The sequence below is a fragment of the Quercus suber genome, unplaced genomic scaffold (genome assembly GCF_002906115.3).
Source record: "Quercus suber isolate HL8 unplaced genomic scaffold, Cork oak 2.0 scaffold_630, whole genome shotgun sequence".
In the NCBI taxonomy this organism is placed as follows: domain Eukaryota; kingdom Viridiplantae; phylum Streptophyta; class Magnoliopsida; order Fagales; family Fagaceae; genus Quercus; species Quercus suber.
Window position 1 is genome coordinate 196,462 of NW_027070072.1, and position 15,815 is coordinate 212,276.

General features: G+C 33.8%; 1 pseudogene; it reads right to left on the reverse strand.

Annotated features, from left to right (window-relative positions):
- Window positions 1–12,167: 12,167 nt before the first annotated feature.
- The window catches only part of LOC112039654 (amino acid transporter AVT6A-like), an 18,232-nt pseudogene continuing 14,584 nt past the window's right edge, over window positions 12,168–15,815 (reverse strand).

Sequence of the window (15,815 nt, forward strand, 5' to 3'; positions counted from 1 at the left end):
TTTTCGTACCAAATTGCAACACATACAAACAAACCTATAAAAAATGTGAAAAACAAAAAAGAAATCCCTAAGAGAAAAAAAAAGGTTTTTTATTTATTTTTAGGACTAGGCCCCTATAGGGAGTTAATAGCAATGGGGGACGAGAAAAACGCGGGCGCATGATAGATGTGACGTGTGGGGTCCGTGCTAACGAGCGCGCGTGGGTGCTTAGTGCACCACATTCTAACTCTATCGCTTAGCTTGTCAAATCAACCAAAAGGACTTTTTCCCAAAATTGCTGTTTCTCTCCAAACTCTCTTTTTCTTTATTTTTATTATTATTTATGTTGTTTGTTTGTAGGGGCGCTTTTTTTTTTTTTTTTTTCAGGTTTCCCCACTCATAAAAAGCAACCCCCCAAAAAAAAAAAAAATTTTGAGGTGTTGTCACTTTGCTGCCATGTGTGCACCCCACTAAGGCAACCTTAATTAATTTTTGTTGATTGGTCATACAAATGTAAAATACATATGACTAATGAGAGGATAAGCGGTGGTCATGTTTTGAAACCTACTTTTATTTGTGTTGGCTTTGGTATAAGTTATTTAATTTTTTACTAAAATTATTGTAGATGAAAAGTAAAAATTTAATAAAATAAATAGTTGGTTCATATGGGATTCATAAATAGTAGAAAAAAATAAGTAAAAATTAAATAAAATAAGTAAATAACTTATGTGGAACTTGCCAAAAAAAAAAAGTTGATTTATAAGTGCATTACAAGCGAGCATTACTTTAAAAATCAGTAACTAAAACATATTTTTTAGAAAAAACTACCAAAAAAAAAAAGTTTTTCTAAATAAATTGTTTTAAAAAATGATTTTGAAAGCAAGATGTTTTCAAACATAAAATGTTGCTTAGTTAAAACAGTTTCAATTTTCATTTTCAGAAAAAAGATCATTTCAAACATCTTGTTTGTAAGTTTTCTTTTTGTTATCTAAAAACAACTTTTAAAAACTTTTTTTTTCCCTGAAAACAAAGCTCCAAGAAACGAAGTTCTTTATGAAATCAAAGCATATGTACATCATTCCCATCAAAAAAAAAAAAAGGCATATGTACATCATGGTACAATGGAAAGCAAAATTTTAGGGCAGTCTACAAATCACATTGGACAACTTCTTAATTTTTTACTCTCAGTGCTAGATCTACAAACATGTAGCTTTATCATCACCGGCATATCATATGGTACTTGTGGAAATCGGATCTTCATTATTCTATTCATTCTTTAGCAAACAAAAAACCCAAAACAAAGAAAATTTCATCTTCGCAAACCTTTATGATATCAATAGAAATAAGCACAAGAGTTCTTATAGCATAATAGGACAAGGCGGGCACTAAATTCCCGTGTGAGGAGGGTGCAAACTAATAAATGAAATTAAAAAAAAAAATGTAGTGTCTGATATTGTTTGCATCATCTTCAATGTTATACTATTTAATAACTTTTTATTAAATTTATATTTTAAAATTTTTATCGTTGGATTATATATTCTATATATTATTAACATGCATGTTAAATTTTGTACTAATCGGATATTACTTATCATTTGATTCGTAAACTCATCGTTTATGCATAACTTTGAAGTTTAAGCTACAAAAACTTAAAATTTAAACATTTAATTTGTTGGACTGTGAACTATGCTATTTCATCTCAAAATCAATTGGAGATGAGGAAGACACACTCAAATCTTTTATGACCTTCGACATCACACCACGTGAGCCTATTTTAGAGTGATTGTAGGGAGTCAAATTATAGTCATCCTAACAATCCCTCTCTCACAATGACACTCTCGTGGCTTAAACCCATGACCTTGGCTCTGATACCACTTATTGGACCATAAGCTATGTCGTTCCACCTTAAAATCAATTGGTGAGAGATGAGGAAGACACACTCAAATTTTTTATGACCTTCGACATCACTTCGCGCGGGCCTATTTTAGAGTGGTTGTAGGGAGTTAAATTGTAGTCCTCCTAACAATCCCTCCCTCACAATGACACTTTTATGGCTTGAACCCATGACCTTAGCTATGATACCATTTATAGAACCGTGAGCTATGCTGTTCCACCTCAAAAGTAGTTGGCGATGAAGAAGACATACTCAAATCTTTTTTAACATTTAACATCACATTACATGGGCCTGTTTTTAGAGTGGATGTAGGGAGTCAAATTGTGGTCCTCCTAACAATCCCTCCCTCACAATGACACTCCCGTGACTTGAACCCATAACTTTGGCTTTAATACCATTTATCGGACCATGAGGTATGTCATTCCACCTCAAAACGAATTAGTGATGAGGAAGAAACACTCAAATATTTTATTGCCTTTGACATCATACTACCTGGGCCTGTTTCTAGAGTGGTTGTAGGGAATCAAATTGTGCTACTCCCAACATGATTGATAACATAGTTATTAATCTTTGATCATCTTGAAAATTTTCAAGCATAAAGAATATTAGAAGAAATTGTAATCTAACGGTAAATTTATCAAAATTCACATCCAATGAAAAAATATTAAAAATACTCAACATAGCATATATATATATATATATAAATATGTATGTATATATAATGTGAGGTAGAGTGAAAATATGGTTAGATCTTTGGATCTCATGTTTTGATATCATTTTGTTCTATCCATTTCGTTGGCATGATGGAAAAATAAGATGATACAAAATGTATAAATAATAGAAAAGTAAGAATGATGGAAAAGAGGGAATATAGATTTTAGTGGCTCGAGTGGAAAACTACATCCACCCTCCCACTCCTCCCTTTTTTCCATCAAACCAGACAATGGAAAACTACCATTTCCCAGCCTCCCCCTTCTCACCCAACCAAACAGAAAAATTTAAACAGATAAGAAGTGGTGAATTAATAACTTAGCTATTACTCTAATAAACAGTAATTTAAATAATTCTAATATAATAAATATAAAGAAAATTTACCAAACTAAATTCTCCGTGAATTCTTAGAGCATTCCCAATTCAGGAATGCAAAAGCTCAAAAAATGTAAAATAGGAAGCTGTTAGGGTGGATTATTGCATGGCTAGGGCTAGGTTTGGTTGTCTGTGGCGGATTTGTTGTCTTCTTTTTTGGGTTTTGTTTGGTAGCTAAGAAATTATGACGGTGATGGAAAATTGAAGTGGGCTCTGGGTTGTAGTTACTGGCCAAGACTCTCCTCTGGGGTGGCGGCTTGGGTTTGTTGAGAGGTTTTTTTTTTTTGGTTGAAGGATGTGTAAAATATATTAATTTATGTGATGGATTACAAAATTGAGTGTGAGAAGTTGGGTACAATGTAAGAATGATGTAATATAGATAAAGTAATTTTTGGGGAGCTAAAATACTTTTTTTTTTAATGTTCTCAAATGGAAATGCTCTTACATGCCCTGAACTTGGATATCATGACCTTCTATGTCAATTTTATGTGATTATCATATGTTAGATCCGTAAACTCTCTGATGTTTTGATACTCAAAACATGACCACTCGAAACTTCCTTCCCAAAAAAAAAAAAAAAAAAATGATAGTTGATACTTGTTTTTTCTAATGAGGTCATGAGATATCAAGAGATTGGTTGATTGTGGATAAAACCATCATCAGCTAACAAGACCTCCTTCATCATTTAACTTTTCGCCCCACTTTTTGATTATATGGAACAAAAATTTCCTTCTTAAACAAATAATCAATAATATAATACTTTTTATATTTTAATAATAAGATAATCATCTTTGGTGCAATGTATATATATGCATTTATATATATAATTAATGTTGGGTGGTGCATTTAAGAATAAGACTAAATCGCATGCATAGTAAGTGTCACTTTGATTACGTACTTAACATAAGGTCTTGATCCACTAACATAATGTGGTATATATGTGGATAATAAAAGTTGTTGGATTATTTTAAGAAAAAATTGCATTGTTTCCTCCATTTTAAAATTAGGGTTAACAAAATTGTCCTCGTCATTCATATTGTTGTTTATCTCTGTTGCTAGCTGTGTCATTATGTTAATGGTCTTAGATTATCCAACTGTTACAAACTTTTTTAATTTTCCATGTCTTGAACTAACACGGCACGACATGAGCTGGTCATGACTCACTAAGCTTGATTTATGTTAATAATTAGTGATTGCATGTCGTTATCTGCTTAAACTCTGCAACTTTTGCATTGGTTTAGGCCTAACTCATTTGGATGCATGTTAATACGGTTTGTTCAAGCCAAGTTGTTCACAAAGACTAGTAATGGTTGTAATCTTGGCTAGCTTTAACCCACAGCATCTAAAACACTATCTTTCTGTTTTGTACCCATGGCTCAATCGCCTTTCCCCCTAATTAGACAATTACACTTTTTAAAAGGTAAAACTTAGGTATAAAGTATAATACATTAACTTCTTTGATTACATTCAAACATTGACAAGGGTCTTGTAACTTAACTTATTGGTATCTCTTTGTATTTCCAATGGAGATATTTAGAATTCAAATCCTCCTTCCGCAAAGTATCAAATTATAAAATGAAAACCACTGAGGGGTGTGGTCTAGTGGTCTTGGGTGATGCACAAGATGCACTGAGTGTGTGGTCTAAGGTTTGAGTCTGAATATGGACTCACTTGGGTTGCCTCTCTCATTAGCTCAAGGTTCATTAGTATCTTTCGTTGGGCTGAAAAGCTATGGCTCACCGTGGTCCCCTGCACCCCTGCAAGGCCCCGAACCTAGCAGTAGGGTGCTATTATGGTCATATCTAGGTAGGATTGTCAAGTTGGTTGGCCCCCTTACCCCTTTTTTCCATCAAAAAAAAAAATTTATAAAATGAAAAAAAAAAATTAATTCAAACATATAGTTGAATTGAATTATTTTAATTTTTCTAAAATGGGACCCAATTAATTGTTTTATAGTAATTAATAGTGTTAAATAATTTTTTTGGCAATTAGCAAATTTGCTTTTTGTTATTATTTTTTTTTTTGAAACTTGAAATGTGTTAAAATATATTTGTACTTAACAAAGTGGAGTTCTAAAAAGTTGTATATAAACAAAATTAGCTAAAAGATGAAGAAAAAAGCTTGTGGTGAACAGATACTAATTGCATATAAAACTGTAAAAGAAATATGGAAGGCACACTTTATAAGTGGACTAATATAGTGTTGTACAAGTAATGAGCTTGAGCATTGGCCTACAACCTAATAAGTTGTCTAAAAATTTGGATTAATGTCAGTTAATTTTGTCAATACCCCACAAATTATATTTTCTTACCCAAATAATAATAATAATAATAATAATAATTAAGGTTTGATGATAATAAGTGCTAAAAAAAAAATCTGCTGATATTTGTTCATAGCACGTACGGATTTCTGCATAATCTATCCACCTCCCAGTAAGCTCAAGTATATGTTATGTTCAAAAGTCACGCTTTCCATTCCATCATTTATGTGATAAAACTTTCCTGTTATTGATTATATATTGTCAAATACAATCATGACATGCCAAAATATCAATGAAAATTGATAAGGTATGTTGTGATATGCACCCTTTCCTTCTGACATTTTTGTTACCAGTTGTTGCTTGTCTATGTTTCAATGACATACATGCTTCTTATTAGTTAAGTCTAATTATGATTTTGTTTGTATTTTTCTATTTATCCTCTGACAAACTTGTTCCCAATCCAATAATATTGAGTAAAATTTCTTGTCATGGAGAAAATATAATCTTTTTAAAGCATAAAAGGATGGAATTATATATCTTGGAGATATGTTTTCGTGAAAAATGTCAACTGCCCAAAGCTTAATAGTGGATAGAATTACGTAATCAATCTAATTTCTTGAGTCCTCTCTAGCCTAGTACTTTGTCGGCTACAGAATTTCTATTCACATATAATTCAATACATTTATGTAAGATTTTGATCCCAAATGTAAAAGAAAGTTGCAAATGATGTTATACATACATAGCAAAGGTTCAAGAATGCGGGAGGCAATGCAATGTGGGCAGCTCTAATGCTGGGAAGTTGGGTGGGTGGGTTAGTAGCCATCAATCCGAGAAATTTTGATACACATTCGCTATTGCATATTCAATATATACATATTCCTTTTGAAGTGGTGAAATTGTATTTTCATGATTTCACAATTTTAATTGAAATTGTGTTTTGAAAACACGATTTCAATCTATGTTACAGTGTATATGTATAGTGAGTATGCAATAACAAGTATGTAAGAATCTTTACCTCGTTAATTGTAACCATAAATTAAGCACGAAGGAGCATAATCACCCAAAAAAACAAACAAAGCAATCCAAAGACGAAAGCAAAACATAGGGGAGGCACCATTGCAACATTTTCTTTCCACAAATTTCAAATTCATAATGATTGAAGTAATAATAGTGATCATTATTAGTACCCACGCCTTTCAAAAATATCCTGAGAATCAGATAGGAGGGGTAGGGGTTCTGTAGAAAAACATGTACCAATTAAAGCCACTTCTGAGGACCACATACGCAATACAATTCTAGAGGGTGTGAGTGCTTTGTTTGATTGCCTCCGTGGACACTATGAGAGCCATACAGACTCTTCTCTCCTCCATTAATGAAAATGACAACTTCCTTTCTTTCGTATTTTTAACTTTTTGGTAATGAGATTTTGCTTGTGATGTAACCCAAATTCATAGTTAAAATATATGGGAAATTGGGTGGATTAAATATAACACTCTAGTTTGTACTGATCCAAGAATTTTAACGACCCAAATTTGAGTACTATTCGTTTTCTTAACCTTAAAAATACAAATCTTTTCCCCAAAAAAAAAAACTTAAAAATACAAATAAGTCGTACAACTATTTTTACCCTCATTTTTTTTTAATATAAGCACAGAAGCAGCAACTGTATTTTTTACCCCCACAAACACTTAAACAAAATAAACTAATACATACATGACACAAAGCTTTTGTTCACCGTCTTTAAAATACACGCGTGAGTTAAAGTCACACGGAGAAAAAATAAAAGAGATGAGGGTATAATATAATATAAACTTGAATATTTGTTTTGATACATTGATAATTGGGTTAAGTACCCTTGGCATGGTTTCTCAAAAAAAAAAAAAAAAGAAAAAAAAAAAAAAAAAAAAGAGAAAGAGAAGAAGAAGAAGAGGAGGAAATTAACAAAAAAAAAAAAAGTAATCTTGGCCATGTCCTTCATTGTGGAATTATTTTGTTGCGTACTTTTCAACCTACGAGTTCTCATGTTAACCACACAATTTACACCATGATTCAATATTGTCTTACTTTTAATTTCCTTACAAAATGACTTTTTAAACTCTATAGTTTATGGAGTGTACAAATTAAAACCTGTGGGTTCATTTCCCAAAAAAAAAAAATTATATAGTTATAAAAGTGATAAATTAAACCCTAATATTTTAAAAAATAACAATATAAAAATTTCAAGGTGGGAAAGTGGGGGTTGTTTAAAACCCAAGGAAGGGGGGCCATGGCCCCCTTACCCCCACTCCCTCTGCCAATGGGTGGTGGAGAGATTTTTAGATCTTAAAATGGGTACGGAAAATGGTGGCAAGGATATTTTTGTTAAACATCCATCAAATTACACACATGTTGCATATGTGAGTAATTAATGTTTATATTTTAAAATAACCTTAATGGTTTTATTTTAATTCAAACTTTAGGACTACAAATGTATCAATAGAAATTTTGTGTACCAAAACACATTGGGATAAATTATTCTTGAATAAACCAAAATAGACACACACAAAAGTGGGGGAAAGGGAAAGAAAAAGAAAGAAGAATTAAAGATAGATACTTTCCAGGTGATTTCTGCAAATTTGCAGTTGTATAGTTTTCATTTCAACAATTCTTTAGGTCATTTGTTGAAGTGCCAGACTACGCAGCTTGATGTCTCATTCAAGGGCATATTTTGGTGTTATACCTGGAGGGAAGTGCTTTGCTAATACGTTGGAATCTTCTAAAACAACCTTAACATCATGTTCATCAACTACTCTTGCCGATTCTTGGACTTTCCAATCCCATTTAATGATTCCCATTTAGTGATACTTTTTGTGTGGAATCAATTTATATTAAAAAAAAGTTTTGTTTATTTATTTTCTATTTTGCAAGATTACTTTTTTTTTTTAAATTAAGATTATTTTAATGTGACATATTGTAAAATAAAGAATCAAATTTAACATGTGTTGTAAAAATAGTTATATAAAATAGATAAAATGATTTTTTTTTTGTTTGGTTTTTTGGACAACCGGATGGACATGCTCTAATAGAGAGTTGCATGCTTGCATTTTTTTTGGCATCATATGATTCATATCTTAACTGGATTCCAAATGAAGCTTTAATATAATAATAGGAACATGCCAAGGGTAGAGAAGTTTAATGATTTTAAATTGATGGTGCATGTAATATAAGATGCTTTTTTTAACGTGGGTGTAAACATTAAACAATTTATTTAGCGGTTGTGATCAACTTAATTGTAAGCTGTAATAATTAACACGTCAAAGTTATTTATACTTAATTGATTATATCTTTTTCTTATAACTTCCATACTTGCAAAATTTTTAGAAAATTAAAGATTAATAGTTATGTCATCAATAAATTGTTTAAATTGCTATTTTTTGTAGTTTAAAATTATACATAAAACATAAACTTATAGATCATATAGTAAATAATATCCTATTGAAACAAAATTTGACATGTATATTAAGAGAGAAAATAACATGCAATTCAACAGTTAGATTTTCAAAATATATAGTAATTTTATTTTATTGAATAAGGTTATAACTTAAAGTCACAACTAATTTTATAGCTAAACTTTGTCTTATAAAAAAAAGGAAGATGCTAACATTTTTTTTTTTTGGGGAATAAAAAATACATTATTGGGAATTATCATTATCTCCTTTAGGGATAGGAGTGATGGAAAGCATTTCCTTAAAGTTTGACTAAAGAATCCATTTAGCAATATCCTAGGCAACAAAATTAGCTTATCTGAAATTATGATTTACAAACTACCCATAAAAAGAGTTAAAAGTAAAGATCTATAGCTTCCATGATCAAACTTTCACTAGTCTAATTAATGAGGTTGGAAAAAATGGTTTTGAAGCAGGAAAAATCACATTCATTGCATCCCCTTCACACTTGTAGGCACCAAGAATTTATAACCTATCTCTGCATCTTTTGAAATTGCAAACACATTCCACCGTGCAAAAATAATTTCCCTCATGTGATTTCTCCCAAAAGCAGCTAAGCCAATCTTCTTTTCATACTTGTTTTGTCTTCACCTGCATATTCCCATGCACACACTAGGTGACTTTTGTATAACATTTGTCTACTTACTAAAACACCAAAGATTCGAATCTGAATTCTTAGCACCATGGAACAATCATGAAAATTCAAACCAAAAACATAAATTCTCCGTGCAACATTGGCTATTGATGTGCCACAGAAAGCAAGAAAATATAGCAGAAATGGCCGAACATCACCCACAATGCCTTACTTTAACTTTTAAGTAGACTGCATTTCCTGACCTGAAATAACTACATTCCCACTTTCGGATAGGTAGAGACAGCCCGACATTTCAGATGGCCAAAGCTTTTGGAGCCATCAATCAATAATTCATATTCCCTCGTCATGAGTCATGACTAGTCTCATGGTCTATAATATATAATCTTAATTGATTAAAAAAATCTTGCGGATGAATATATATGTAGAACCCATTACAATTAACAAAATCTTGTGTGATCGTTGTGTTGTTCACTTGTTTGAGCAATCAATGGAGAAAGGCTCACCAACAAAAATCGTGCAATGAACTGAGCATGCAGGGGTGGAGATACCCCATCAAGGGCAAAATTGTAATTTAAAACCATGAAAAGGGTAAAAATGTCATTTAAGCTATTTGATGAATTTGAAATCAATTCCAAAAGTTCATGAGTTCACAATAACTAAAATAATGTGTTTCTTTTTTCTCAAATAATAATCATAATAATAATAATAATAATAATAATGTGTTTCTTCTCAAAAAAAGAAAAACTAAAATAATGTGTTGGATGCAATGATCAGACTATCTCATTAAAAGACTACGTGACATCAAGATTTAACGGTTAATATGTGTTCTTGCAAGACAGGTGATTATGTTTAAATTGATTTTGATCGGTCCTCACATGGATTAAATCCAAGAAATAATTATGAGTTTTGAATTTTTAATCCATCTTCTTGTTAGACAGGAGATTAATTTAAGTTTAAAATCCATAAATATCATAAGATTTAATCTGGATTATTAAAGGTTCAAAATTTGGCATAGTACAATCGATGATTGCAATGACCAAAGGCCAGCGGACTGAATGTCAAGGTCCTCAAGGATGGGCTAGCAAGTGACCATAGCCGTTAATTGGTAGTAATAGACAGTCGAACATCGATGACTTCTGTCGATGGTGACAGATGAATTGGTGGCAGTGGTTGTCAACAATGTTGGGAAGGTGGTAGTGGTGGCATAGACAAGTTGAAAGGGGTAAAAATGGTGGGGATGAAGTCAAGGCTAGCTTCTTTCATAAGAAGTTTTATATTGTAGCTATTAAACGCTTAAAATATTTTCTACCATTTGGTGTAATTTTTCATTGACCATGGAAAATGTCAAAATGTCCTTTGATTAACTAACATTTTCAGTTGCACCAAATACCGAAAAATATTTTATTTCCAAACAAATGAGTTAGGTTCATTCATTTTCTTCTTCTCAAAAAAAGAAAAAGAAAAAAAGTTCATTTATCTTCCTTTGTCTCCCTCTAGTTACTTTTCTTATTGTTGCTTATGGTGTTTAATCTTTTTTGAGATTTTCCCTTGACACCAAAAAAATAAAAATTATAAAAATTAACTAAAAAATTGGTTGTAGCATAAGGTTACAACCTTAATATAATAAACATTACTACATATTTTAATAATCTAATCATCCCTTCCCCACCTACCATCCCTGTCTATTAGGCACCAATGCCCAGCCAAGTTTGGTGATACCAAGTGGCCACCCCATGGCCAGATTAGCCACCAATACCCGGGGATTCAAAGTCTCTAGCAATGCCCAATAACATATCACAAACTGTAGTTTTTTGCAAAATTTTGAATAATAATAATGCAAAACTGGGTGTGAAGCATTTTTTGTGATTCTTAGCTACAGACCTACAGTGCTAAATTACTTAGTTTAAAAGACCATTACAAATCCGGATATGAATGCTCTTATCAGGTCAGCATCTCATGACCTGTAACTTAGAAATTAGTCATTGGACCAACTGAAATCCTGCTTTCCAAAACTATTTCTCTTAGATTAGATGGTGACATGGTACCATTCATCACTCTGGTATTTGTTTTTCTATGAATGACGGGTATACCAAACACAAAAGAATGAGAATAGACTAAAACATGACGGTAAATAACAAAAACGAAGAAATGTAAGAATCAAGGTTAGAGGCCAAATAATTCATTGCCGTGCGCCTCACCATTTTCATCGGGGAGCATTTACAGGCTCAGGCCTGGAAAAAACTCACCCCCCCCCCACCCCCCCCCCCCCTCCTTTTTTTCTGTTATGGAACCTTTTGTGGATTCATGTAGTGGAAAGCCTGGTTAATTTCAGTATCTCACAATTATTACAGATGTTACTGCAGCAAAAGACCACGTTCAAGCAAGAGTTTCTATCTATGCTTTGGCTTATCAATTCCATTTCTAGAATTTGGCCCATCAAATCTATATGAATAACAAATAATCTGCCTGAGGATTTTACTCTCCAGCTTAATTTGGTTGAAAGGGAAACATAGTATGAATCTGATTAGATTTCCTGTAAAGCATGGGCCTGATTAGATTAGGACATTGTACAGAAATATGCATCTGAATTTTCCAGCCAATAAGGAGTGGGCCTCTCTCACACACGCAACAAATCAAAACTAAATGATGAGTGCTCCTGAACTAATAGAGACCAACCCTTAACACAGACAAAGACAGATAATGAAAAGGAACTTGGGATAAAAAGGGGAAAAAAAAACTATCTCTTGGAAGTGAAGTAGAGTAAGATAGTGCAGCAGAGTAAGATGTTCATCTATAATTCATAGGTTTTAACAACAAATTACATTATTCAGCAAAAGCTGTGAACAATACAATGATGTACCTAGGGAGTGAACCTAAAATGTATAAACTATATTTCTCTCCTTTCAGAACCATAGCAAGAAAAAAGAATATATTAGAAACCCTCATTACCAATCGCAATTTAAGGAAATTTTGGTCAAGACTTCTTATGTCAACAGAGCATATGCATCACTGTAAATGGCTATCGCATTTGAGAATACTGCAAGAATGATCATGCAGACGGATATGACCTTGTCCTTCCTTGTTGCAATACCATGAGGGTCCCTGTAAACGCCAAGTAAGAGAAGAGACATAATGTTAAAATGTCATAACAGTGATTAAGAAAACTGTACTCATGGTCTAAGCAATTATTAGTTTGCATGCAGTTTACTCCAGTAAAAAGCACCACCGAGGTGGTGGGGTCTAGTGGTGTTAGGTGATGCACAAAGAGCTGCACCAAGGGTGAGGTCCCATGTTCGAGTCCGAATATGGACTTGCGTGGGGTTGCCTTCCTTGGCAGCCTGGGATCGCTAGTGCCCCTCGTGGGGCTGGGGAAGCTATGGCTCACCGGTCCCCCTACACACCAGCAGGTCCCGGACCCTGGTGGGTAGGGGGCTACTGCAATGGTATGTATGACATAAGAGGTATATATTATCAATCCTCCAGAAATGCCTTCTCCATCGATTTGAAAAATGAATGTTGAGAGTCTTCCTTCCTAAGCTCTCTTCTCTTCTTGAGGTGTGTCAAGAAGGGATTAAAATGCATACCCTCCACTATAACAAATTTTGCAACTCCATCAAGTGTTCCAGCATAGCCATTGACAGTCTTTCCTTGACAAAATAGGGAGAGGGTGAGAGAAAGAGAGAGTATATTTGACATTATTGTTAGCCCCAAAATGAGTGCCCCGGAGTCCCAGACATATTGCTATAGATTGTGAAACAAACCCAACCCATCATCTACATAATAGAATTTTGAAATATGACTGCAACAGAGTATGTTTATTCCAAAAGTAAGATATTCTACTTTAGAAAATATATAAAAGTAACTTGCCACAAATTTAAGCTTCAAGAAAAAAGATGAACTTGAGACTAATGTCAGCAGGAAAGATGAATGCCAGTAGAACTCCAACAATTGCTCCAGTGAGCTCAAAAGCTACCCATATTGTGGGTATAAATATTGCACCCAAGAGAATAATTACAACAAGCCCCATGTTGATGATTGCAAATCTAAAGTTGTCTGAAGCCAAGGGCCTGGCTGAGGGAAAAAGGAGACCATCCAAGTTGAGCCTCAATGGAAAGAAGGCATGGGAAATACTAGTATGATATGGCCAGCGTAGCTTATATGAACAACATCGTTAAAAAGAGAACTGTAGGGGACACCAAGCTCAGTGTCAAAATTGGAGAGCAAGTCAGAAAGAGTTAAATCACCAAAGAGAAGGAACCCAAACAACCCTGTCATTACGTAAACAGTGGCGCAGAGAGCAAGTGAAGTCTGTACAACTCCTATCATCGGTGGAGAATCTTCAAGTTCATTCTCAATTGTGTGAACTGCATATATTCAACAAAGTTTATTACAACACTAATGTGATGAAAGCTAAAATCGTAAGCCAAGATGTGAGAAGCTAGGTTACAGAACCAGACCTCCCAACTCAACAGACCTAGTGTATCATCCAAGCACTCTGCCTTTCATATATCCTAGATCAACAGAGTTCATATGAATGGTGTTGAATGCATGTTATCCTCAGAAGTCAGATGCCAAGCTTTGTTTTATAGTCATTTTGTATGCACAGAGGAACATGTAAATTTTTTTGCAGGACCATGATACAAATACGAGATGTTTTCTGCCTAAGTCTAAAACATGAAAGACGGGTCCTTGAGCAATCCCTGACCCTTAAAATCATTAATTTTCAACCCCAAATTATATGTTTTCTGAACAGAATATAGACCTATATGTTCGACATTTTATCCAAAACAACAAATGAGGGACATTTGAACTTTGTTTTAATTTTCTTTTCCCTAACACAGACATATACATTACCAGGGAAAAAACCACCATATGTCAGATCATATTATTTGGATACAAATCACAAGCCACGAGTGTACTATCACTTGTGCATAAGGAGAGAGTTGGCTTCTTACCATTGTAGTGGCAGACATAAGCAAAAACAACCACAGGGACAGCAGTGAAGAGATCACAAGAGGATGCCAAATCAGTGACAATTGGAAACAGTGTTGGGGTCTCTATGCTTCCCACTATCAATTTGTAAATTGTTACACCAATGACAACAATAATGAACAAAACTGCCAGAGAAAATGATATGGCCGATGAAAATCTCAATGAATCTGCCGCCCAAATTAATGAATATCATTAGTGGTAGGAATCATTAAGGATGAACAAGAAAATTAAATTATATACTAACCAATACACTTAAAGCATATCAATGGAACAAATATTGCCACAGTTAAGACAATAAGAACAAAGGCACGTCCAGTCCACCAGTGTTCCCCAAACCACTTTTGTAGAACACCAGAATGATGAACCCCACTGGAAGTGGACCCCGAAAGCACATCCTCTGGTCAACATAAGTACCATCTAGATTAGTTTGGTAATTTACAAATATTTGATATAAGGATAAATGTAAGGTAATCTACGACTCCTATGAAGTTTACTGAAAAACTGATTTCATTAATCTGAATAAAACAGATACAATTACAGGTATTTATAACTAAACCAGAACCAAAATACTCACTAATCTGATCTAACAAACTTCTTAACTAACTAACAGAATTGTACAGCTAATCAGTCACGTGTAAAACACATGCTCACTAACTAACACTAAACTACATGCAGCTTTATACTTTAAACTACTTGCCGTTTGATCTCTGCTTCAGGTCTGGACTCTTGTGACTCACTTAGCTGCTCTGTCTTCTTGGACTTCTGATACTCCCCCTCAGGATGGACATCATGAGAATGAATATTCGAAATGCCCATCCTGGTAAGAAGACCAGAAAATTGATTCCAACTCAAAGCTTTTGTTAACAAATCAGCTATTTGACATTGAGTTCTAATATCCATCAGCTTTATAACTCCTGCTTGCACCTTATCCCTCACAATGTGACAATCTATCTCAATATGTTTTGTACGCTCATGGAAAACTGGATTAGTTCCTATGTGAATTGCAGCCTGTGAAACTGAACAGCAAAGCAGCTTGAGTGTGTTTGACATTCAGATCCTTAAGTAAATACAAAATCCATGTCACTTCACACACTGCCACAGCCATTGCTCTGTATTCTGCTTCTGCCGTGGATCTTGAAACTGTATTTTGCTTCTTAGACTTCCAAGAGATGAGAGAATCACCAAGAAAAACACAGTAACCAGTGATGGACCTCCTAGAATCAATGCATGCAGCCCAATCTGCATCTGCAAATGCTTTGATGTGTAAGGTGGATTGGGCTGAAAAGAACAAGCCTTATCCTGAAGTACCTTTAAGGTATTGAATTACTCTATAAGCTGCTCTGAGATGAGGCTCTCTAGGTTTGGACATGAACTGACTCAGTCTATGTACTGAGTATGTGATGTCAGGCCTAGAGATAGTAAGATACAGCAGCCTTCCTATCAATCTTCTGTACATACCAGCATCAGTCAATAACTTGCCCTCATCTTTGCTTAATTTGAGATTTATCTCCATGGGAGTTTTAA